This window comes from Bos indicus, chromosome X, assembly GCF_029378745.1.
Source record: "Bos indicus isolate NIAB-ARS_2022 breed Sahiwal x Tharparkar chromosome X, NIAB-ARS_B.indTharparkar_mat_pri_1.0, whole genome shotgun sequence".
NCBI lineage: Eukaryota > Metazoa > Chordata > Mammalia > Artiodactyla > Bovidae > Bos > Bos indicus.
In genome coordinates this window covers 98,708,586-98,734,435 of record NC_091789.1, presented here as the reverse complement: position 1 = coordinate 98,734,435, position 25,850 = coordinate 98,708,586, and the positions used below count along the sequence as shown (strand labels likewise).

Below are 25,850 nucleotides of genomic sequence, written 5' to 3'. Positions count from 1 at the left end.
TTGTACATTTAACATTCTGCAAAGAGACATTAAAAAGTTTACTGATGGGATTTCCATGGTGGTTCAGTGGCTAACACTCCATGCTCCCAATGCAGGGGGCCTGGGTCCAATCACTGGTCAGGGAGCTAGATCCCACATGCTGCAACTAGAGATCCCGAGTGCTGCAACCAAGATCCAGCACAGCCAAAAAAAAAAAAGAACAATGTTACATTAAAAAAAAAAATCTTTTTTAAGAAAGCTTATTGATCTCACATTTCGGACAGTTGCTAAATCACCTCAGAAACCTGGCACATGGCTAGACATACCTTAGAACAGCAATGTGGCCTCAATTAAGGAGAAAACCTCAAAAATTCAGAGATGTTAATAGTCAGGGATGCCAACCCTCAAAATATCAAACACCTCACAACCATGGTAATGGACCCACAAAGATTTCAGACAACTCATGCCACGGTCAAATACAAATCAGCTCAGAGACTTGCACGCGCTCAGAAGTGTGAGAGGTACACATTGAGAAGTAGAACCACAAAGGATTCAGAAGCTTCACAGCCTGAGATACAGCTTAGAGACCACACACTCTCACATACAGACCCCCAAACAGCCAAAGGAAGTCACAGCCTGAGACAAAGAAACACAAATATCTCAGTGACCTCACATCCATGTGACACAGACTCCCAAACATCTTAGAACCTCAGACTGTGGGTCAGAAACTCCCAAACGGGCTTCCCAGGTGGCTCAGTGGTAAAGAATCTTCCTGCAATGCAGGAGACCTGGGTTCGATCTCTGGGTCAGGAAGATCCCCTGGAGAAGGGAATGGCAACCCACTCCAGTATTCTTGTCTGGAGAATCCCCATGGACAGAGGAGCCTGGTGGGCTATAGTCCATGGGGTCACAGAGTCAGCCATGACTCAGTGACTAAGCATGCGCACACCCTGGAAACATAGACCAAAGTACTCAAAGTCTTCACGTACTGGGAAGCAGAGCCCCAAACAGTTCATGGACTCCGCAGCCTAGGACACAGATCCCCAAAAAACTAAGATACGATGCTGTCCCTCAGCCAGCCTAGAAGCATTACTCTGCCCCCTGCAGAAAAGGTGACAGTGTAGGTGGTCTGGTATTGTGGCTGCTGTCTCCCTCCTCCCGCCATGGGGCCAGAGAGGGAACTTTCTCCAGATTCTCCCATATCCTTACTGTGAGAGCTTGGTGGGGTTCCTGGAGTAAAAACCTGCCCTGCAACCCCCAGAAGCTTCACACTCTCTAGCCTGCACTCAGCCTCCAGCAATCTGTCAAAATTTCTAGTTAACATTCCTCTCAGCTCATATAGCATCCGGTGGCTTCTGCCCCAGATGAGCAAATGCTCTGGTTCTGCGCTCCTTGCAGGCACTAGTTTTTCGGGTTTTTTCCCCCAGATTTCAGGATGACCATCTGTCCTGTGATCTCAGTTCTCTGATGAGTTCATGCTATCATTAATTTGCTCTCTGTCTAACTTCTTTCCTGTTGAAGGATAGGAGTTACTTTTCTTCAGTTCCTTATGTGTCCAAGTTGAAACCAGAAGTCTTTTCACTTATCTTTTTAAGAACATTTTCTCTCTCTCTTTTTAAACTATTTTATTTATGTATTTTTGGCTGTGCTGGGTTTTCACTGCTGTGTGGGGCTTTCTCTAGTTGCAGAGAGTGAGTCCTACTCCCTAGTTGCAGTGTGCAGGCTTCTCATTGTGGTGGCTTCTTTTGTTGCAGAGCACAGGCTCTAGGGTGTGAGGGCTTCAGTAGTAACGGCATGTGGGCTCAGTGGTTGTGGCTCCTGGGCTCTAGAGCACAGGCTCAATAGCTGTGATGCACCGGCTTAGTTGCTTCACAGCGTGTGGGATCTTCCAGGATCAGGGATTGAACCTGTGTCTCCTGTGTAAGTAGATACTTTACCACTGAGCCACTAGGGAAGCCCCTCTTTTCATTTTTTTTTTAATCTTAAAAGCTTTCCTCCTTTTCATCTATTTTTCTTAAGCCATTATCTGTTGTGTTTATTATGTTCCTTCTAGTTTAGTCTTTGTTTCTGAAATGAGTCTTAGTTATTTCTAATTCTTTAATTCTATTACTTCATTTTTGGATTTTTCTCATTCTAATTTAAGCTGCTCTTTCATATCTTATATCATTTATTAAACTCTTAGTTCATTTGGAAATACTAGGATGGAAGTTTCATTGGTTTTGTTTGTCTTTCTGACATTTTCTTATTATCCATAGGGATGTTACTCTGCTCCTTATCCTCTTTTTTCTTGTAATAATGTTATATGAGATTTGACTTCCCTTCTTTTATATAAAATCAATTTTCTTGAATGTTTAGAAAGGAAGCATGGTTCAGGATTGCTTTTTTAACTTCATGGCTTTATAGCTCCCTCTTCTGTTTTTGTAAAGAGCTCAAAACTGTGGGAACTTGGTCTCTGAGATCTTGGGGTTTCTATTCTACTCTTTCACTTTTATCTGGACCTTCTTTTCTTTTAACTCTATGTTCTTCCTGCTCACATTGGATTCTGTTCCCAGAATTTCCAGTGTGGTTGTTTTGACAGTTCATAAGACTCAAACTGTTCCTCCTTTCAGAATTATTCTTTATTTTTGTGTATGGATGACAAGTTCTATTAATAAATTTTTTAAAATCTCTATGAGATACAGAGAGTTGAGTGGGGGAAAGAGAATGAAAACACTAGAATATTATTAATAAAGAATAATTTTAAGGGATTCTCTGGCAGTCCAGTGGTTAGAACTCCACACTTTCATTGCTGATGGCCTGGGGTTCAATTCCTGGTGAAAGAATTAAGATTCCATAAGCCTCGTGACCAAAAAAAAAAGAATAATGTTACCAGTCCATGGGGTTGCAAAGAGTCAGACACGACTTAGTGACTGAACAACAACGTGGGGGGAGGGTGGATACTAGGTAGATGGACAGCGATGGCAGGAAGCTTTTCACTGCACACCTGTTAATCTTCATTTTTTAAGTAAATGCATATCACCTATTCCAAATTTAAGTAATTCTTCAAATTGTGCCTCCAAAATAAAAGACATCAACCCATGAGGACAAGAATTGGGGAAGAAAATTCTGGAATGTATTTTGGTATATAGGAGGCATATGGATGAGTGGTAATAGCAGAACAGAGAAATCAAAATCATATACTAGCAGTTGGGAGGATAAAAATCAGCATGATATTAAAAGTGGAATCCCCAAATGACTCTGAAATCAATAGTATCAGGTACTCTGGAAGTAAGAGTGCATTCCAAAACATGAAAAGATTCTCAACATCGTTAATCAGAGAAATGCAAATCAAAATCACAATAAGATTTCACCTCACACCTGCAGAATGGCTATCACTGAAAAAGTCTATAAATAACAAATGTTGGTTAGGATGTAGAGAAAAAGGAAACCTTGTATACTGTTGTTGGGAATATAAATTGGTGCAGCCACTAGGGAAAATAGTATGGGGGTTTCTCAAAAAAAAAAAAACAAAAATAGGCTTCCCTGGTGGTCCAATGGTTAAGAATTCACCTTGCAATGCAGGGGACACCACTATGAGCTCTGGTCCAGGAAGATCCCGCATGCTGTGGAGCAACTAAGCCCCTGTGCCACAACTATTGAGCCCGCACTCTAGAACTCATGAGCTTCAACTACTGAAGCCCAGATTCCTAATCTACATAACAAGAGAAACCACCACAATAAGAAGCCCTCGCACTGAAACTTAGAGAGCAGCCCCTACTCGTCACAACTAGAGAAAGCTCAAGTGCAGCAACAAAGACCCAGCACAGCCAAAAAAAAAAAAAAGAACTATCACATGACCCAGCAAATCCACTCCTGAGTATTTAACTGAAAAAAAAAAAAAAAATGAAAACACTAATTAGAAAAGATACATGCGCCCCAATATTCATAGCATCATTTACAATAGCCAAGACATGGAAGCAATCTAAGTGTCCATCAAAGATGAATGGATAAAGATGTGATGCATATATATACTACTCGATCATAATTAAGAATGAAATTCTGCCATCTGCAACAAGAATGGACTTGAAGGGTATTATACTAAGTGAAACAAAGTCAGACAGAGAAAGACAAATACTGTATGAGATCATTTATATGTGGAATCTAAAAAATAAAACCACTAGTGAATATAGCAAAAAAAACAGGTTCACAGATATAGAGAACAAACTAGTGGTTACCAGTGGCGGGAGAGAGGGGGCAACAAGAGAGGGGTAGGGGATTAAGAGGTACAAACTGCTATGTATAAAATAAAAAAGCTACAAGGATACATTGTACAGCACAGAGAATATAGCCAATTTTTTATTATAACTATAAATGGAATAAAATCTTTAAAATTTTTGAATAACTATGTTGTGTACCTGAAACATATAAATAATATTGTGCAAAGTATATCAAATATACTTTGATATAAAAAATAAGAACTTAGACCCAAACATCTCCAGTTCTACCACATGAGTCTGGAAGGATATAAAAGATCTGAACAATTATTAATAACTGACATATACAGGACATTACAGCCAATAACAGCATAATAAACTTTTTGAAATGCATACAGAACATTTATCAAAATTAATCACATCCAGAGTTTTAGAGTAAGCTTAATAAATTTCAAACTGCTGAAATATCTCAGAGCATATCCTCTCATAATAGTAGAAATATGTGGTATTGGGACTTCCCTGGTGGTCCAGTGGTTATGACTCTGTGTTCCCAATCCAGAGGGCCCAGGTTTGACCCCTGGTCAGCCAGGAGTTGGTGATGGACAGGGAGGCCTGGCGTGCTGCAATTCATGGGGTCGCAAAGAGTCGGACACGACTGAGTGACTGAACTGAACTGAGGGAACTAGATCTCATATGCAGCAACTAAAGATCCCACCTGCCACAATTAAGAGTTTGCATGCCATGGAAGGTTAAGACAAGGCCAGAGGAAATAAGAAATGTATACAAAATAAACTTTGTGCATGTCAACAATTAAAAAAAAAAAAAGAGTTCACATGCCACAACTAAAAGACCCCACATGCCACAATGAAGACATGGCCCAGCCAAATAAAGAAACAAATAGGGACTTCCCTGTTGACTCAGTGGTAAAGAATCTGCCTGCCAACGCAGGAGACATGGGTTCGATTTCTGATCCAGGAAGATCCCACATGCCACGGATCAATTGAGCCTGTGCTCTAGAATCTGGGAGCAGCAACTACTGAGCCCACATGCCCTAGAGCCTGTGCTCAGCAAGAGAAGCCACCACAATGAGAAGCCTGTGCACCACAAGTAGAGGGGGGCCCCTGCTCACTGCAACTAGAGAAAAGCCAGCACAGCAACGAAAACCCACCATGTCCAAAAATAAATAAATAAAATTATTTTTTAATGAAATACATATTAAAAAAGAAATATATGATATCATAACTAACAATATGATGACAAACATCTAGAACTCCTGGGAAATTAAGTAGTACATCACTAAATAACAGATGGGTCAATGTAGAAATCAAGTTAGAAATTAGAACTGAATGATAATGAGCATAGATTATATCAAAACCAGGAGATACAGCCAAAGCTGTACTTTTATAAGCCTGGGTGCCTATGTAGGGAAAAGAAAACCTTGAAGCTAAATAACCTCAGATTTCATCTTAAGGAACTAGAACATGAGGAATAAATAAAACCCAAGGCAGGACTTCCCTGGTGGGGCAATGAATAAAAATTGGCCTGCCAATGCAGGGGACGTGGGTTTGATCCCTGGTCAGTAGTCCCTGCTTGCCACAGCTAGAGAAAGCCCACACACAGCAATGAAGACCCAGCACAGCCAAAAATAAATAAATAAATTTTAAAACCTTTTAAAAATTAAATCTTAAAAAAATTGTCTATCTATTATTATTATTTTTGGCCATACCACAAGGCATGCAGGATCTCAGTTCCCTATCTAGGGATCAAACTCATGCCCCTGCACTGGAAGCATGTAATTTTAACCACTGGACTGCCAGGGAAGTCCCATGTAGTGATGTCCTTTTTATTCCTGATATTTGTTATTAGTATATTCTCTCTTTATTCTTGATTAGTTTTTCTAGGTGTTTATCAATTCTTAAATAATATTTCTAACAACCAACTCTTGGTTATTAATATATATATTTTTTTATGTATTTGTTTCCTATGTGTTTGTTTTCTGTACTTCCTTCTTTTTCCTTTTTGCTATTGCTTTGGGTTTTTTTAAATTTTTATTTATTTATTTATTTATTCATATATTTTTATTTTTGGCCATGCTGGGTCTTTGTTGCTGCCCTCAAACTTTCTCTAGTTGTGGTGAGCGGGAGCTACTCTTCATTGCAGTGCATGGGCTTCTTAGCATGGTGGCTTCTCTTGTGGAGCACAGGCTCTAGGTGTGTGAGCTTCAGTAGTTCTGGCACATGGGCTCAGTGGTTGTGGTACATGGGCTTAGTTGCTCCTTGGCATGTGAAATCTTACTGGACCAGGGATCAAACCCATGTTCCCTACATTGAAAGGCAGATTCTTAACCACTGGACCACCAGGGAAGTCCTAAGATAGATATAGATATAGATATAGATATAGATATATATATATATATATATATATATATATATATATATATATTTTATATGAACCATTTTTAAAGTCTTTATTGAATGTATTACAATATTGTTTCTGCTTTTTATGATTTGGTCTTTTGGCTGCAAGGCACATAGGATCTTAGCTCTCCAACCATGGATTGAACCCACACCCCCTGAGTTGGAAGGCAAAGTCTTAACCACTGTACCACCAAGGAAGTCCCAAATAAATTTTTTTTAAAACAAGGATATCACTACAGGTCTTATAGACATTGCAAGTATTAAAACAGGGGAATTTCCAACATCTGTTGGCTCATAGAAAAAGCAAGGGAATTCCAGAAAAACATCTACTTCTACTTCATTGACTATGCTAAAGCCTTTGACTGTGTTATTACACAGATTACAACAAACTGCAGAAAATTCTTAAAGAGATAGGAATACCAGACCGCCTTATTTGCCTCCTGAGAAACGTGTACGCAGGTCAAGAAGCAACAATTAGAACTGGACATGGAACAACAGACTGGTTGTTGAACAACAGAAAGGTCCAAATTGGGAAAGGAGTGTGTCAAGGCTGTATATTGTCATCCTGCTCATTTAACTCCTATGCAAAGTACATCATGTGAAATGCAGGGCTGGATGAAGCACACGTGGGAATCAAGATTGCCAGGAGAAATATCAATAACCTCAGATATTCAGATGATACCACCCTAATGGCAGAAAGTGAAGAGGAACTAAAGAGCCTCTTGATAAAAGTGAAAGAGGAGAGTGAAAAAGCTGGCTTAAAACTCAACATTCAGAAAACTAAGATCATGGCATCCAGTCTCATCACTTTATGGCAAATAGATGGGGGAAAAATGGAAACGGTGCTAGACTTTATTTTCTTGGGCTCCAAAATCAATGGGGATGGTGACTGCAGCCATGAAATTAAAAGATATTTGCTCCTTGGAAGAAAAGCTATGACAAACCTAGACAGCATATTCAAAAGCAAAGACATCACTTTGCCAACAAAGGTCTGTATAGTCAAAGCTATGGTTTTGCCAGTAGTCATGTATGGATGTGAGAGTTGGACCATAAAGAAAGTTGAGTGCCAAAGAATTGATGCTTTTGAACAGTGGTACTAGAGAAGACTCTTGATAATCCCTTGGACTGCAAGGAGATCAAACCAGTCAATTCTAAAGGAAATCAACCCTAAATATTCACTGGCAGGACTGATGCTGAAGCTGAAAATCCAATACTTTGGCCACCTGATGCGAAGAGCTGACTCACTGGAAAAGACCTTGGTGCTGGGAAAGACTGAGGGTAGGAGAAGAAGGGGGCGACAGAAGATGAGATGGTTGGATGGCATCACTGACTCAATAGACATGAGTTTGAGCAAGCTCTGGGAGACTGTGAAGGACAGGGAGGCCTAGCATGCTACAGTTCATGGGGTCACAACAGTCGGACATGACTGAGGGACTGAACAACAATGCCCTCCTGCACTTTTGGTGGGAATGTAAACTGATACTATTATGGAAAACAGTATGGAGATTCCTTAAAAAACTAGGAATAAATCTACCATATGACCCAGCAATCCCACTACTGGTCACACACCCTGAGAAAACCACAATTCTAAAAGACACATGTACCCCAGTGTTCATTGCAGCAATATATACAATAGCCAGGACATGGAAGGAACCTAGATGTCCATTAACAGATGAATGGATAAAGAAATATGGTATATATATACAGCAGAATATAACTCAGCCATAAAAAAGAATGAATTTATATCAGTTCTAGTGAAATATATGAACCTAGAGCCTCTTATACAGAGTTAAGTAAGTTAGAAAGAGAAAAAAAAAGTATTGTATATTAATAACATATGTGGAAAATGGCACTGATATATAGAAAAATGGTACTAATGAACCTAGTAGAGAACGAACTAGTGGACACAGTGGGGGAAGGTGAGGGTGGGACAAACTGAGAAAGTAGCATTGACATCTATACACTATCAAGTGTAAAACAGTGAGTAGGAAGTTGCTATATAACACAGGGAGCCTGTCCTGGCACTCTGTGATGACTTAGAGGGGTGGGATTGGGGGAGGGGAGGGAGGATCAACAGGGAGGGTATTTATATATAATTATGACTGATTTGTGTTGTTGTATAGCAGAATCCAACACAACATTGTAAAGCAATTTTCCACCAATTAAAAAATTTTAAAAACAAAAAACAGAACTATGAACAATTTATGCAAATAAATTTCACAATTTAGATGAAAATATGCAAATTCCTTGAGAAACAAAGCTCTCCAAATGAACATGAGAAGATATAGACAGTCAAGTTTTGATCATGGTAAGCTGAAATAAAATGAGATAAGAAATATCCCCTCATTCTCTATTTTCTGTAAATAGGCATGTAGAATTGATATTTCCTCCTTAGAGGTTAGATAGCATTCACTGGTGAAGTCATCTGGGCCTGGAGTTTTTTGTAGGGGAATGTTGTTGAATCCAATTTCTTAACAGTTATGGAACAATTAAGAGTATCTATTTCTTCTAATGTCATTCTTAGTCATTTTATTTTCAGAGAACTTGCCCATTTTATGTAAGATATCAAATTGCTCAACTTGTTTATTATATTTACTTATTATCCTTCATATATCTGTAGGATATGTAGTGATGTCCTAATTTTTATTCCTGGTGTTAGTAATTTTAATTTTCACTTTTTTTCTCTTGATCAGTCCTGCTAGAAAATTTTCAATTCTACTGACCTTTGAAATGATTAGTAAAACTTCATGAAAAAAATGCACCTACATACTGTTATGTACTGCAGGTAGGAATGCAAAGTAATATAAAACCTATGGAGAACAACTTGGCAGTATTCATTGAAATTACAAATGCACATATACCTTTTGACCCAGTAATTACATTTCTGAAAATGTGCAAAATGTACATATGATTATTCATTACAGCATTTTCATAATTAGAAACTGAAGACAAACCAAGAATAAATACATTATGGTACATACACACAAACGAATGCTCAGGAAGTATAAAAAAATGAAGAAGTTCTCTATGTATTGATTTGTAAAGATTTCCAGGATATATGGTTAATAAAGCAAGATGCAAAACAGTGTATCTAGTGAGTACGCCACATTTTGTGTAAGAAAGGGGGGGTTATATCTAGTCATAATTGCTTGTACATGCATAAAGATATTCTGGACAGATACACAGTAAACTAACAAAGATGGTTACTGAAGAAAACCCAAGTTCTTTGTCCTGCAATACAAGTCCTTCTAGGAAACGCTCTGAAGACAGATTGCCTGACACTTTGGTATAAGACTTTGGTGATACTATTGTTTCTTCACCTCAACACAAGATAACAGTACCTATCCTCATAGGGTTATGAGGATTAAATGGATTAATGGAGTCTCTGGCACATAGTTAACATTCAATAAATCCTAGCTCAGTTATCATCATAATTTGCCTGACTCTAGCCTACCTTCTGATCCACCTCCCCAACAACTTCCTTACAGCTGTGGCTTTCAAGTCTAGCCGCAAATTAGGATCACCTGGGAGACTTTTTCCCCAATACTGAGGCCTGGCCCCACTCCCGAGACCATATATATCAGAGTCTCTAGGGAAGGGGGTTAGTGGAGCCCAGGCACTGACATTTTTAAACAGCACTCCAGATAATTTTGATCATGCCTACCAGATGCTGGAGAAGGAAATGGCAATCCACTCCAGTACTATTGCCTGGAAAATCCCATGGACAGAGGAGCCTGGTAGGCTACAGTCCATGGGGTCACAAAGAGTTAGACACGACTGAGCGACTTCACTTACTTACTTACTTACCAGATTATTGATTCCCTCAATGCACATGATACATGTCAGGCTCATTCCTGCCTCTGCACTTTTGCCCACATTATTCCCCCTCCCACTCCCACTCTGATTTGGGAAGCCTTTCCATCCCACATCCATTACTACTCATCTTCCAGGACCTAGTTTAGATACCCTGTCCTCCATAAGGACTTTGCTGTTTTCCACACACTCCTTTGATGATTCCCTGCTGCCTACAGGGTAAGGTTCTTCTCCAACAGATATTTAGTCCCTGTGCTTGTATCATTCCAAACTACATGTTCTTCTGAAGCCACACTTATGCCTGAGCCTCTGCACATGCTCTTCCAAACCCCCAGCCTCAACCATACCCTTAACCAACTACTACTCATCCTTCAAGACCCAGCTCATACAGCACTCCTATGAAGCCTACTCTGAGCCCCTCTGCTAGTCCCCCTGAGGTAGAGTTAGGTATTTTCTGCCCTCTATTCCCTCGCACTTTGGACTTATCTCTAACACTTAGCACATGGTGTTGTCATATATTTGTCTGGGTTGCCAGTTAGTCTGAGCTTCTGGAGGGCAAGGATTGTGATTTTTCCATCTCTCTAACTTCCCTATAGCACAGAACCTGCACAAAGGAAGTACTTAGAGAATATTTGACAAATTCTATTGCTCTGTCGGGGTTTACTGGTATTCATTCTGAAAATTGCTAGTCTCCCCTTCAAGTTAAAGCCCTGATAACTGAACAAAATAGTTTAAGGTTAGTATGAACAGCACTGAGGAAACTGGATTATCACCTTTCATTTTAGCCCATTTTTGTCCATAGCCCTTAGATCTAGGGCTAAGATCTCAATACCTTATTTACAAGCCAGGCTTTGAAGTCTAAGATCTTATTAAGGTTAACAAGCCAGCCTTTGAGTACCGCCCCCTCAACCAATTCACTGCCTGACAAATAGCTCTGCTTAGTCAATGGTCCTCACCTAGGCTATACATTCAAAAATCAGCTGGGGAGCTTTTCAACATTCTGCTGCTCAGGAGGCCTGGCAGGTCGGTTACTTTAGAATCTCTGGGGGTGGGCCTCAGACATCAGTGCTTCTTGAAGTTACCCAGGTGATCCCAAAGAGCTGTCAAGCTTGACAGTCACTGGTAGATTTAAATCCATACAGATCCCGCCCCTGGCTCTGCTTTTATTTTTTCCTCCCAACCCTACCCTTTCTTCATACCCTGTCTCCATGCTCCTCCTCTCTCACTCCCACTGGCTTGTTCTCCAGTTGTTCACATTTATTGCCTTGATATGACCTGAATGGAAACTGAGTAGTGGAAACAGCCCTGAGCTGGGAAAGCCTACATTGAGCCTGGGTCTCTGCCCCTTTGTGGTCTTAGCCCTTCATTCTGGATGTTTGTTTCCTCTTGAGTTGAATGGGGGATCATGCCACTTGTTCTGCCTTCTTAAGAGGCTTGTGTGAGGAGCACAGGAAATAACAGACCCTTCTTTGGAAGGAATGATGCTAAAGCTGAAACTCCAGTACTTTGGCCACCTCATGCGAAGAGTTGACTCATTGGAAAAGACTCTGATGCTGGGAGGGATTGGGGGCAGGAGGAGAAGGGGACGACAGAGGATGTGATGGCTGGATGGCATCACCGACTCGATGGACGTGAGTTTGAGTGAACTCCGGGAGTTGGTGATGGACAGGGAGGCCTGGCGTGCTACGATTCATGGGGTTGCAAAGAGTCGGACACAACTGAGCGACTGAACTGAACTGAAAGTTCTTTGGGTGCTGGAGAGCACTGTGGAGATGCAGGGAGTATCTAGAGCTGCACAACCAGCATAAGGGCCATGCAGTGTTAATACCACTCATGCAATACAAGACCATATCAGGAATTCCCTGGCAATCCAGTGGTTAGGACTCTGTGCTTTCACTGAAGCGGGGCATGGGTTCAGTCCCTGGTCGGGGAACTAAGATCCCACATGCCACAAGGTAACTAAGCCCACGCACCACAACTAGAGAAAGCCCTCCTACCACAAGGAAGAGCCGGAGCACTGCAATGAAGACCTAGTGCAGCCAAATACACACACACACACAACCTGGGGAGATTTCTGGTGGTTCAGGGTTTAGGATTCGTGCTTTCACTACCATGGTCTGGATTCAATTCCTGGTTGAGAAACTGAGATCGCACAAGCTGCACAGCGTGGCCAAAATAATAAAATAAAATAAAAACCAAATTTGAAGGTTTGACAAAATGTGAAGCATTTTGTCAGCACTATGACAAAATGTGAAGGTTTGATAAAAGTAGCAGTGTTTTATATTATTCTCTACTTTTCTGTACACTTGAAAAGAAGATGATAAAATAACTATACAAGAGAAAGACATAAACTTTTTTTGGCTGCACTAAGTCCTCCTTGCAGTGCACGGGCTGTTTGTTGCTGTGCATGGGCTTTCTCTAGTTACAGCAAGCGGGGGCTACTCTCTAGTCGCGGGCTTCTCATTGCAATAGCTTCTCTTGCTGCAGAGTATAGGCTCTAGGTGCACGGGCTTCAGTAGTAGCAGCTCTTAGGCTGTAGAGTACAGGCTCAGTACTTGTGGCATATGGGCTTAGTTGTCCCACACCATGTGCGATCTTGGTTCTTCAACCAGGGATAGAATCTGTGTTAACCACGGGACCACCAGGAAAGTTCCAAGATACAAACACTTTTAAAGCAAAATAAATCAAAGGGATTTTTATCATCATCTTGTCCTAGCTTAATTTTATTGTCCGCCCTGGTATAGTGTCAGGAAATGATATATCTTGGAATTGACAGCTGCTTCAAATCCTTTTTGTAAGATAGAGATGTATAAATCAATAACAATAAATTTTTTTAAAACTTGTCTGTTTCCTCTACCTGATTTTGGACATGTTGCTGAGGACATTTTTGCCTGCACTCCACCAAGTAATGAATGCTCAGTATGTTCCCTTGAAGAAAACAAAAGGAATGGGAGAGACCCAGGAAGAGCCTGAAGGGGAAGAGGGAATAAGGGTTCCTTCACTTGGATGAAGTCACCCTCAGGTGTCAGTGGCTACCCAACTATCATCCTCTCCCTTGTTGAGTTGCCGCTGCAGTTTCTTGTAGAGGGGTTGAACAATTCCACTGTGCAGCCACTAGGGGCTCTGTAATAAGGTAACAAAATCACAGTTCATGGTGCTCTTTTTTTTTTAATTATGTATTTATTTATTTGGCTGTGCCAGGTCACATAGGTCTTTGATCCTCGTTACTTTTTTTACTGCAGGATCTATAGTTGTGGCATGTGAGCTCTTAGTTGTGGCATGTGGGATCTAGTTCCCTGACCAGGGATGGAATCCAGGCCCCTTGCAATGGGAGTGCCACTGGACCACCAAGGAAGTCCCTATAATGCTTTTTAAGACAGTTGCTCCGCTTTTTCAACAACCTCAGAACTGATCTGCTACTTGGAAAACACGGGCCTGGCAAACAAGCTACAGTTCACCCGTGTAGCACTTTCATTTGATTCAGACACGGGTGCCCTCCTGGGCAGAGGCAGCTCCTCTGGGTTCAGTGTGGCTAGGCTGTGGATTTTAGAAAAAGGCCCCTGGAACTTCCCTGGTGGTCCCTGGTGGTTAAGACTCCATGCTTCCAGTGCAGGGGGCTAGGGTTCAATCCCTGGTGGGGGAACTAAGATCCTACATTCTGCAAGGCAAAAAAGCAAAGAAAAGGCCCCCCTCTCTCCTGGCTGGCACAGCCTTGCACCAAGATCCACAGCACAGCTAGGTGAACATAGAAACGATTGACTTTAGGATCCCTCATCCTGAGAAGACCGTCTCTTCAGCAAGTGGTGTTGGGAAGTTGGGTAGCTACATGTAAATCAATGAAGCTATAATACACCTTCACATTATATACTAAAATAAACTCAAAATGGCTTAAAGACTTTATAAGACAAGACACCACAGAACTCCTAGAAGAGAATATAGGCAAAACAGTCTCTGACATAAATTATACCAAGGTTTCCTTAGGTCAGTCTCCCAAGGCAATAGAAATAAAAGCAAAAACAAACAAATGAGACCTAATCAAACTTATAAGCTTTGGCACAGCAAAGAAAGTCATAAACAAAACAAAAATACATTCTATGAACTTGGAGAAAATATTTGCAAATGATGCAACTGACAAAGGCTTAATTTCCAAAATACACAAACAGCCCCTACAATTCAATAACACACACAAAAAACAAATAACCCAGTTGAAAAATGGGCAGAAGACCTAAATAGACATTTCTGCAAAGACGACACACGTATGGCCAATTCAGTTCAGTTAAGCCACTCACTCGTGTCCGACTCTTTGCAACCCCATGGACTGCAGCACACCAGGCTTCACTGTCTATCACCAACTCCTGGGGCCTGCTCAAACTCATGTCCATTGAACCAACCATCTCATCCTCAATCATCCTCTTCTCCTCCTGCCTTCAATTTTTCCCAGCATCAGGGTCTTTTTCAATAAGTCAGTTCTTCACGTCAGGTGGCCAAAGTATTGGAGCTTCAGCTTCAGCATCAGTCCTTCCAATGAATATTCAGGACTGATTTCCTTTAGGATTGACTGGTTTGATCTCCTTACTGTCCAAGGGGCTCTCAAGAGTCTTCTCCAACACTCAGTTCAAAAGCATCAATTCTTTGGTTGCTCAGCTACTACTGGAAAAACCATAGCTTTGACTATATGGACTTTTGTCAGTAATGTCTCTGCTTTTTAGGCACATGAAAAGATGTTCAATATCACTAATTATTAGAGAAATGCAAATCAAAACTATAATGAGGTACCATCTCATACCAGCTAGAATGGCCATTATTAAAAAGTCTACAAATAACAAATGCTGGAGAGGGTGTAGTGAGAAGGCAGCCCTCTTACACTGTTGGTAGGAACGTAAATTGGTGCAGCCACTATGGAATACAGTACACACACACACACACACACACACAGGAATATTACTCAGCCATAAAAAAGAATGAAATCATGCCATTTGCAGCAACATGGATGGACCTAGAGATTATCATACAAAGCAAAGTAAGTCAGAAAGAGAAAGACAAATACTATATGATATCATTTATATGTGGAATCTAAAATATGATATAAATCAATATATTTATGAAACAAAAACAGACTCACAGATATAGAGAGCAGATTTGTGGTTGCCAAGGGGAAGGTGGGTAGGAGAGGGAAGGAATGGGAGTTTGGGATTAGCAGATGCCAACTATTATACATAGGACGGATAAAAAACAAGGTCCTACTATATAGGATGATATTTAATATCCTGTGATAAACCATAATGGAAAAGAATATGATATATATATATATATATATATACACACACACACATATATATATGGAGAAGGCAATGGCACGCCACTCCAGTACTCTTGCCTGGAAAATCCCATAAATGGAGGAGCCTGGTAGGCTGCAGTCCATGCGGTCGCTAAGGGTCGGACACGACTGAGCGACTTCACTTTCACTTCTCACTTTCATGCATTGGAAAAGGAAATGGCAACCCACTCCAGTGTTCTTGCCTGGAGAATCCCGGGGACAGGGGAGCCTGGTGGGCTACCATCTATGGGGTCGCACAGAGTCGGACACGACTGAAGTGACTTAGCAACAGCAGCAGCAGCATATATATATAACTGAGTCACTTTGCTGTACAGCAGGAACTAAATACAATATTGTAAATCAACTGCTGCTGCTAAGTCGCTCAGTCGTGCCCAACTCTTAGCGACCCCATGGACTGGAGCCTACCAGGCTCCTCCGTCCATGGGATTTTCCAGACAAGAGTACTGGAGTGGGGTGCCATTGCCTTCTCCAACTACATTTCAATAAAATTTTAAAATAAATAAAATGAGACAGTTAAAAAAATGATCCTCCATCCTCACCCTCTCAGCACAAGATGTCTTCTGTACAGGGAAAACTTTCATGACTTTATAGGGCAGTACTGCTAACACATAAAATAAGTACTTGTGATTTGGCTTGTGACTATCCCCAAGATCTCAGACTTCAATTGTCCCACCCTCCCCTGCTTTCCTGCACTGCTTTCACTGCATGTTATCTGCATTCCCAAGCCACTGGCCTTTACTCTGGCCCTGGCTGAGAGAAGCCTGGTCCTGCCTCAGGGCTTTTCACTTGCTCTTCCTGCCTTGCCGCTCCCACTTCTTTCTTTACTTCCCAAACCTTTGCACATCAGGGTTTTCAGTTCACCAATACAGCCAATCCTTTCTCCAAGTCTCCCAGGCCTTCAGTACCCTCACTAACCCCTGAAAGTCTTATTTACAAGTTTATTGTTGATTCCACCTCCCTAGAGAACTGTGAAATCTCTTTGCAGGGAACACTCCATTCAAGTATCACCACCCCTCCCACCCAAACCCTGTACTAAGGGACTTGCCCAAATTTTAGCCTGACTTCTAACAGCCTTCCCTGGTGGCTCAGATGGTAAAGTGTCTGCCTACAATGCAGGAGACCTGGGTTCAATCCCTGGGGAGGGAAGATCTCCTGGAGAAGGAAATGGCAGCCCACTCCGGTATTCTTGCCTGGAAAATCCCATGGATGGTGGAACCTGGTAGGCTACAGTCCATGGGGTCACAAACAGTTGGACACGACTGAGCAACTTCACTTTCACTTCACTTTCTAACAGCCTAAGGCTGGGTGCCTGGATGACATAGCCTCCTTTTAAGTTCCTGTCTGAAAAAGTTCAGGGTTTGTCAAAACAAGCTACCATTTGTTCTAGCCAACACCTGATGACAGGCCGCTGATCTCTCTTACAGCATTTACTAAAAAGGGCTTACAATTGTGAATTCCTCTGTCTCTTTCATTGTGAATTCCTCTGTCTCTTTGAGATGTACTCTTTGGGACCCTATGGACTGTAGCCTGCCAAGTTCCTCTGTCCATGGGATTCTCCAGACAAGAATACTGGAGTGGGTTACCATGCCCGCCTCCAGGGGAATCTTCCTGACCCAGGGATCGAACCTGAGTCTCTTATGTCTCCTGCATTGACAGGCAGGTTCTTTACCACTGAAGCCCATATATATACATATACGTTTATGTATATACATATATCTCCTAGGACTCAGAAACATCTTTCTCAAGGTCCTGAGAGCCAGTCCTTTGAAATATAATCAAGGAAGGATAGGGCCTCCGTTTCCTTCCCAGTAACTATGAGAGGATAGAATAATCCTAACTTCAATAATTGCCAGCTAACAGACACAGCTGGCCTAATTGTAAGCCAATAGGGTAGGGGCCTCCCCAGAAGAAAAGAACCAGATACAGCTTTTTGACATAAGAGAAGCCATTTTATCACACAGGTCAGAATGGCCACCATTAAAAAGTCTACAAATAACAAATGCTGGAAAGGGTGTGGAGAAAAGGGAACTCTCCTGCACTGTTGGTGGGAATGTAAATTTGTGCAGCCACTATGGAAAATAGTATGGAGTTTTCTTAAAAAACTAAAAAGGTCTCTTACCTTCTCAAATGGCCTACTCTGTCAATAGAGTATGTATCTCCCTGAATAAACCTGCTTTCAGTCTAAAAACTAAAAAGAGTTGTCCTATGATCCAGTAATTCCACTCCCAGACATATATTCAGAGAAAGTAGCACTATTTACAATAGCCAAGACATGGAAGCAACCTAAATGTCCATCGATATATGAATGGACAAAGATGTAGTAAATGTATACAATGTAATATTATTCAGTCATAAAAAAGAATGAAATAATGCCACTTGCAGAAACATGGATGGACCTAGAGATTATCATATTAAGTGAAGTATATCAAGAAAGAGAAAGAAGGGAATTATCTGCTGGACCAGTGGTTAGGACTCAGCACTTTCACCGCTGGAGCCCGGTTCCTTGGTCTGAGAACGAAGATCCCAAAAGCCGCAAGGCATGCCAAAAAAAAGAGAGAGAGAGAGAGAGAAAGAGAAAGACAAATACCATATGATATCACTTATATGTGGAATCTAAAATATGACACAAATGAGCTTATCTACGAAACAGAAACAGACTCACAGACTTAGAAAACAGACTTATAGTTGCCAAGCGGGAGGAGAGGTAGGGAAAAGAAGGACTAGGAGTTTGGGATTAGTGAAAGCAACCTATTATACATAGGATGGATAAACAACAAGGTCCTACTGTATGGCACAGAGAGCTATAGTCAATATTCTGTAGTAAACCATAATAGAAAAGAATATGCCATATATATATATATATATATATATATATATATATATATATATAACTGAATAACTATGCTGTACACCAGAAACTAACACAACGTTGTAAATCAACTATACTTCAATTTTAAAAAGAGAGAGAGAAGCCATTTTAGGCCTAAGCCATTTCGTGATCTAAGCCTGGACACAATGATTGCCCTTGAAGATGTGCCCTTGAACACATCTTAAGGAAACAAAAGAACAAACAACTGTTGTCAGGAAAGAGAAGTAATAATAGCAAAGATAATGAATCAGCTGTAAAGACTCTCAGTTCTGTTTCAAAGGTAAAGATTAGCCTGAAGCACTTTCTTGAGCTGTTTTGCAGAATTTAAACCTACCTCCAGCACTCAATCACCAGATCAACTGGAACCTAAGGGATGATGATGTTGACCTTTGCTGACCATCATGGCTTCAACTATAGCTTGGACTCTGACAACTTTTGCCCCAGTTCTATGCTGAATTTTCCACTGCTCAAGCTCCCCCCACCCCAACCCTGCCATGGATATACACACACCACGCAATCTCCTAATAGAATATTTATTTACCCTCGGCTTAAAACTTCCCCAATTTTGCTGTTCAGGGAGACACTGCTTTGGGGAAAATCCCCACTGTTTTCCTTACTTGCTTCAAGTAATAATAAATCCTTCTTTCTCCCGCTCTTTGCCTCGGTTGTATCTTTTGGCTCGACACCCACCAGGAAGCAAACCCAGTTTTTGAGTAACATAATCGCTCTTACACTGACCAACTGTATTTCTAAAATTTTTCACTTCCCTCACTCTACTTGAGCCCCTGCTTGTTCCTCCTCTCCCTCTCTCATTCTCCCTTTAAAACACCCTGCACAAATCGGAATGGAGTCCAGCTTTTTCCCCTACTGTCAGTACTTACTAAACAAAATCTGTTTTCACTGCTTTAGAGTCTCAGTTCAGTTCAGTCACTCAGTCATGTCCGACTGCAGCACGCCAAGCTTCCCTGTCCATCACCAACTTCCGGAGCTTGCTCAAAACTCATATCTATGGAGTTGGTGATGCCATCCAACCATCTCATCCTCTGTCTAGCTTTGCTGTCTAGCTTTAAAGTCTAGCTTTGTTGATATTTTACACTCTCTACCTTCACCCTCCCTCAGAGGGAAGGGACCATGTTTATTTTGTTCACTGCTGAATCCTAAGTGCCTCCAAGAATGACTGGCACAACAAACATTTGCTGAATGAACAAATAAATGTTTGTTAAAATGCATATAGTAGGGGACTTCCCTGGTGGTCCTGTAGTTAAGAATCTGCCAATGCAGGGCACACAGGTTCAATCCCTGTTCTGAGAAGATTCCACATGCCATGGGGCAAATAATCCCGCGCACCACAACTACTGAGCCTGTGCATTCTAGAGCCCACACGCCACAAAAGAGGAGCCACCGCAATGAGAAGTCCACACATGGCAACTAGAGAGTAGCCCCCGCTTGATACAACTAGAGAAAGTGCATAGCAACAAAGACCCAGCACGGCCACAAATAGATAAAATAAAAAATGTTTTTTTAAAATGCATGTAGTAAAACGACCCTGTTGGGCTGCTACCCCGCAGGCCTACAAGGCCTGTGCGTGCCCAGCTTCAAGACCGAGGAAAAAGCCCAGAGCCCAAGACAGAGACATCAGTGGTTTAATGGATGTGGGATCTTACATGTCTGAAGCAAGGTCCTGGAGCGACACCTCACTGTGTGTTGTGGATGACGGGCAGTACATGGCTGCAGTCTTCGCCCTGGGGAAGGGGAGACTGCCAGTTATAGGGGGAATTGACGTCAGGTTGGCTCATTGGTTACCAGAAACTAGCAGAGGAGCACGCCCCTCACTGCCCCACTGATAAGAACATTCGTCAGTAGCTGGGGCCTGGGGCAAGTATGTGGGAAAGTCAGTCATGTGAGTAGGGTATAGGTGAAGCAGGCACTGGTCCAGCAGGGGATGTACACAGAGCAAGAGAACAGCCATCTTGAGTGATCCTTGACCATACAGACCCCAAGATGGGTAGATAAGAGGCCTAGATTTTAGTCTCGTCATTTGTCTTGGTTAACTTGTTATGTGAGTCAAGTTGCTTCATCAACTTGGTTCAACTACTATCGGTGTAATCTGGGGCAGCATATGGAACATCTCTTTGTCTCCATATCCAAGCAATTCCTTCTGCACAAGATTATTGAGAATACTGAAATGGTGTATGAGAAACACAGCAGTGTGAGAGTAGGTGCTCAGGGAATAAGTTCCAAGTTTGACCTTTTAGTGGGTATCCCTTATCTGGTCTCTTACCCAGATTGTAGATTGTGTACATCTGTAGGTTGTCCTCTTAGAGGAGTGCAGACTCTGGAGCCAGACTGCCTTGAATGTGAAGTCCTGCTTTACTCCTTATTAGAGAAGTACTCACATGCTTATCTGTAAACTGAGGGTGATTGTAATCCCTACCTCATAGGGTTGTCCTGAGGCCTAACAAAGTAAATATACTCAAAACAGCACCTCATATATACATGTTACTTAATATGACTGGGCCGTCTTCATTCAGAAGAAGCATCAAGCTTCAAGAGCCCCAGTGCCTCTGTGACTTCACACCTGTAGCTGGAGTAGTCAAAGGCTCCCTTCGCTGTCCTTACAGGGGCCTGGGGGTCAGAAGTCAGTTATTAACCCAGTCTCAGATTGGGCCAATTAGCACCTAATTCCGTCTTCACTGGGCCAATTCGTACCTCATTCAGTCTACACTACCTGTTCTGTGGTCTGAAGTCACTCTTCTGTGCCCCGCGAATGCTCCCCTCGGCTTATCTGTGGAAGCAGCGGTTTTCCCAGGCCAGAGACGGCTCCAGAGCAATTTTTTCAATTGCTGTAATCCCACCCTGTTCCACGGACCCCCTTTTCGACTCAGAGTCCCCCGGAGTGTGGGTGAGCCCTTTGGAACTGACTGAAAGACTGAGGGTGGGGTCTGGCGCGGTTACTGTGCAAATTTAGTTTTTCTTCAGGGGGACGATATGGGGTACAATGGACCTAAGATTGAGTCCTCTCTAGGCCTCGGAGATGTGAGGACGGGATGGAGAGGGGTTTCCTCTGGGTCTAACACACCCACCCCGTTCCGTTCTCTGGTTTTTTGCCTCCCGCGGGCACCACAAACTGCAACCCGGAAGAAAGGAGGACCCACAAGCGCTACCGTCGAGGACTCTGCGCCTGCCTAAACTGCCCCGGGCGGCCGCACCCCTCCTCTTCTCTCTGTGACCTGTTGTTGTCGCACGCCGCTTTGTCCACATCTCCTAACAGTCACTTCCTATGGGTCTGGCCGCAGTCGTCCCCTCAATCGCACTGGCCAGTTCCACAACTGACTCTCCCGCCCCTCCGGCAGAACGGGGCGAGCAGGACGCGCATGCGCAGACCCCACCTCCACAGAGCACAGCGCGACCCCTCGGAGGGCCTGACATGGGCGGAAGGAGCATGCGCAGATGCCGCGAACCGCTCCGGAAGGGAAGATGTGCTGAGTGGGTGGGTATTGGCAAAGCCAGACCTGTTCATCTCCGCGCCCCTGCTGCCCTCCTTCTCGCTGAGTCTTATCTTCCCATACTCGATCAGAACTATAGGACAGCCGCGTATCGGAATCTTAGTGTGAATCCTTCCGTTTAGCTAGCAACCCCTCTAAAAAAAGAAGACTGAGTTAATAAAAATCATATTTAATCCGTTGACTTGCTTAGAATGGGTGACGCCTGTAGATCACCGTCCAGTCCTTGGTTCCAGAGCAGGCGACTCTTCTTCCTCACTTGGCAGTGGCAGAAATAGAAGGGGAACTTGCCCCCTGCCAAGCCCCTTTGCTAGACTTTGGGTTCCTACCTTCTGAGCCCCTTTGCCAGTCTCTTCGAGGGCCTGAGCCATCTTTGGGCTCCCTGTGATGACGGATCAAGGTCTCCTCACCGTGTCCCACATCCCCGCCAATGGGACAGTTTCACATGGTGCAAGTGGCTTAGGGTGGAGGGCACAAGCACTACGCATGACAGTTACTACTGACAGACCACCTTTTATACTAGATATGATGCACTAGGATAGAGTGAGTATTCGACCCACTTCACGGAGGAGGAAACTGAGGCCAGAAGAGGAAGACAATTCGACCCAGATCACACAGCCATCCCTTCAGTAGGTGCATGATCAAGACTTACCACAGACAGACAGTGCCTCTAAATCCTCACACTTGGAATAGGAACCCCCGCCCTGTGTGCCCCCCACTTCTGGGTGTTACCCAGTCACACTGGCAGGATTTTCACTGGCACCTCTGCCTCGCCTGGGCTGACTCATCTCCTGCACCCATTTGTTCTGTTCAGAGTCTTTCCTAACTCAACCCAGGCGGGCACGGAGGGGATTTGAGGGCCAGTGCTCCCCTCATAGTTCAGTAGGTAAAGAATCTGCCTGCAATGCAGGAGACCTAGGATCGATTCCTGGGTTAGGAAAATCCCCTGGAGAAGGAAATGGCAACCCACTCCAGTATTCTTGCCTGGAAAATCCCATGGACAGAGGAGCCTGGCAGGCTACAGTCCATGGGGTTCCAAGAGTCAGACAAGAGTTGGTGACTAAACCACCAGAATTGTTGGAGAATTCTCCGCCAGAATTGTTGGAGAATTCTCCACCAAAATCGTCGGAGAAACTAGTCTAGGTCCAGGGCTGGAAAGCTGGGAGGCCCTGAGAGGGCCAGCCCTGGGTTGGCCTCTGGCCAGGCGCAGGGCAGGGGTGCTTTGCACCTCCTGGAGGAGGGGTGATGAGGAGCCCCAAGGGAGAAGCATGCTTCCACCCGCATTACCTCCCTCCTCCCAGGCTCCTGCTCCCTGAGGGCGGTGGCTGTCACTCCCAGCTTCTTCAGCGCCAGCTGGCTCCATCTTCTCAGCCTTCGCGCCTGCCTTTCCTGCTTTCCTACCAGCTTGGCTGCTGGGTCGATATGTCAATCATGTGAAGACAAGGTGGATACAAGTGGAACTGAGGCAGTGTACTGATCACAAGACTTTGATTCCACCAAATGATGCAGGTTTATTGGGATGTCACACATATGCATTCATTCACTCAACAAACTGTGTTCTTTGCCAGGCCCTGAATGGCAAATGAAGGATTCAGAGATCAGAATACAACCATGAACTCTCAGGGATCAGGGTAGGTACTGGTGCAGAGGTGGGCATAGAGAGCCATGGGAGCCTGAGGAGGAATATCTCAACATCAGGGTGGTTATCCGTGCAGTAGGGTTGCCATATTTAGAAAATAAAAAATAGAGAGCCCCACTCTGATATGAATTTCAGTTAAATAACAAATAATTTTCATTAGTGATATTGGGGGAGTATGTAATTTCCTCAGTTCTGTCTCACCGCAGCAAAAATTTGAATCAATGGATGGATCAGTGTTACAGCTCAGTTTTATTTGGAAAGCAAAGGAAAATACATCCTCCAGGCGTGAGGGTGGGCCGACCCAAAAGACTTGAAGAGAAGAGAAGCCAGAAGTTCAATTTTGGCTCCTCTTTTTATATGTTTTTTCTCCTCCCTGAGCCTGTCCTATGTAAATTGGGCTAGCCAGGAGGGCTGTTTGTTTCACCTAAGGTTCTCACTCCAGTCCTCTGAACTTCCTTTGTTCTATTTTCACGGGCTTTTTCCTTTCTTTGTCTTTTAGCCACAGCCATTATGGACTCCTTTTTCCTATTCTAACTACCTAACAGGAATAAATGAGTTAACAACTACATAAGGAAAAGAAAAATATACTTAAAACTGTACCTGGCCTTTAGGAAGAGCTATGTAAATATTAACTACTGTTACTCTTCAGAGTAGTGTCTCAGCCTTTTTTTATGCTAAGGACACTTCTGGCAATCTGGTGAAATCTAAAGAAACCCTTCCCAGAATAATGCATGCATAAGATAAATAAAGATTACAAAAGAAATACAAATACTAAAATAAGAAAGATATCTATAACATAGTTATATAAGTACTTCTTTATTAATATATTAAATATCAAACTCTATCAACAGGTTTAGTGACTAACATAATTTCAAAATAGTGATGTAATTTGAGAGACCTGAAACAACTATGATGTGCTATGAAAATCTGATTTCTATTGGTGACAAAGCCACAGGTACTGCTAATACTACTGTAATTTGTTAACCACATTTCCTATAATGACATGCTACATATCTGTTAGTGATAGTGAAAATAAAGATGCAACCTTCCCCCCCAAATCCATGGGCTCCTTAAATTCTCTCTAGAGACTCTGAAAGGACCCTGGACCCTGGGTTAAGAACTATTGCGTTTAAAGTAAATGGAGCCATTAGCTGAACACTTCCTCTCTTGTCACCTCCAACCTTGTCTCTGCCCCTACTTTCTTTCCTCGGGTCTCAGAGAAGAGAAGTCCTATCTTGGGCTTGCCCTTCCCACTGGGCTCTTGGTCTCAACCTCTCCCACTTCCTTGGGGAATTGTGCCATTGAGCATCTCCTCTCTTTATTGTTTGAACCTCTGTCTCAAGATAATTAGAAAATAGGGAACAGAGTGAACTCAACTTTTGCACACAATAGATACTCATCAGTAAGGGTGCATGAGGGCCAGAGGTGAGCCGAGAGGCATGTCAGCGACAACAGAACCAGCAACATCCGGCATTACCCAGAGTTAAGGTTAGGGTTATCTCTACCGGAGGTGAGAGAAGAGCAAAGGTTTTTCTTTACTCCTGGGAGATAAAAACCACAGGATAATCCATTTAACCCTTGTGGGTGCCTGCAGTTATCCTGGCAAAGGCACTAGCTCCGACTCTGAGATGACGCTGACAAATATAAAGGACCCCAGCAGATGAGTGTGGAGAGCAACTGAACATGTGCCTATAATTTGAGTGAGTTGGGGCACAATTCAAATGAATGGTTTAAATTCTGAAGGAGTGTGTGGGTTGTGAGAATGACTGCAGTGAACATCTGAGAGCATGCTGAGGACGCATGCTAACCAAGTGTTTATCATTTGTATAAATGGAACTGATGTCTAAATGAGCCTGTGTGATGCCAGCCTAAGGTCATGATGACTTTACCTTTGCCCAAATCAATGGCCATTTTTCAGCCTTTGTGTAATCAGAACTTTCTGACTGCACTTGACACGGTTGACCAACTCTCCCTCCTAGAAACTACCCCTTAGCTTTCATGACACCTCTTTTTCCTGGTTCCCTCTGCTTAGCTGTTTCTTCTTGGCCTTCTCCCTGAGTTCCTTTTCTGGGGAGTCCATCTATCTCCTGGTTTCAGTA

The 25,850-nt window shown here is 42.8% G+C and overlaps 1 long non-coding RNA gene across 1 annotated transcript in view; it reads right to left on the bottom strand.

Annotated features, from left to right (window-relative positions):
• LOC139181145 (uncharacterized) overlaps nt 1–22,030 on the bottom strand; it is a 57,175-nt gene extending 35,145 nt beyond the window's left edge. The window contains exons 1-2 of the long non-coding RNA XR_011565239.1: nt 20,891–22,030; nt 20,274–20,351 (exon numbers count right to left, since the gene is read on the bottom strand). This is a non-coding gene — a long non-coding RNA (uncharacterized lncRNA). The remainder of the gene's footprint in view (nt 1–20,273; nt 20,352–20,890) is intronic.
• Between the last annotated feature and the right edge of the window lie 3,820 nt (nt 22,031–25,850).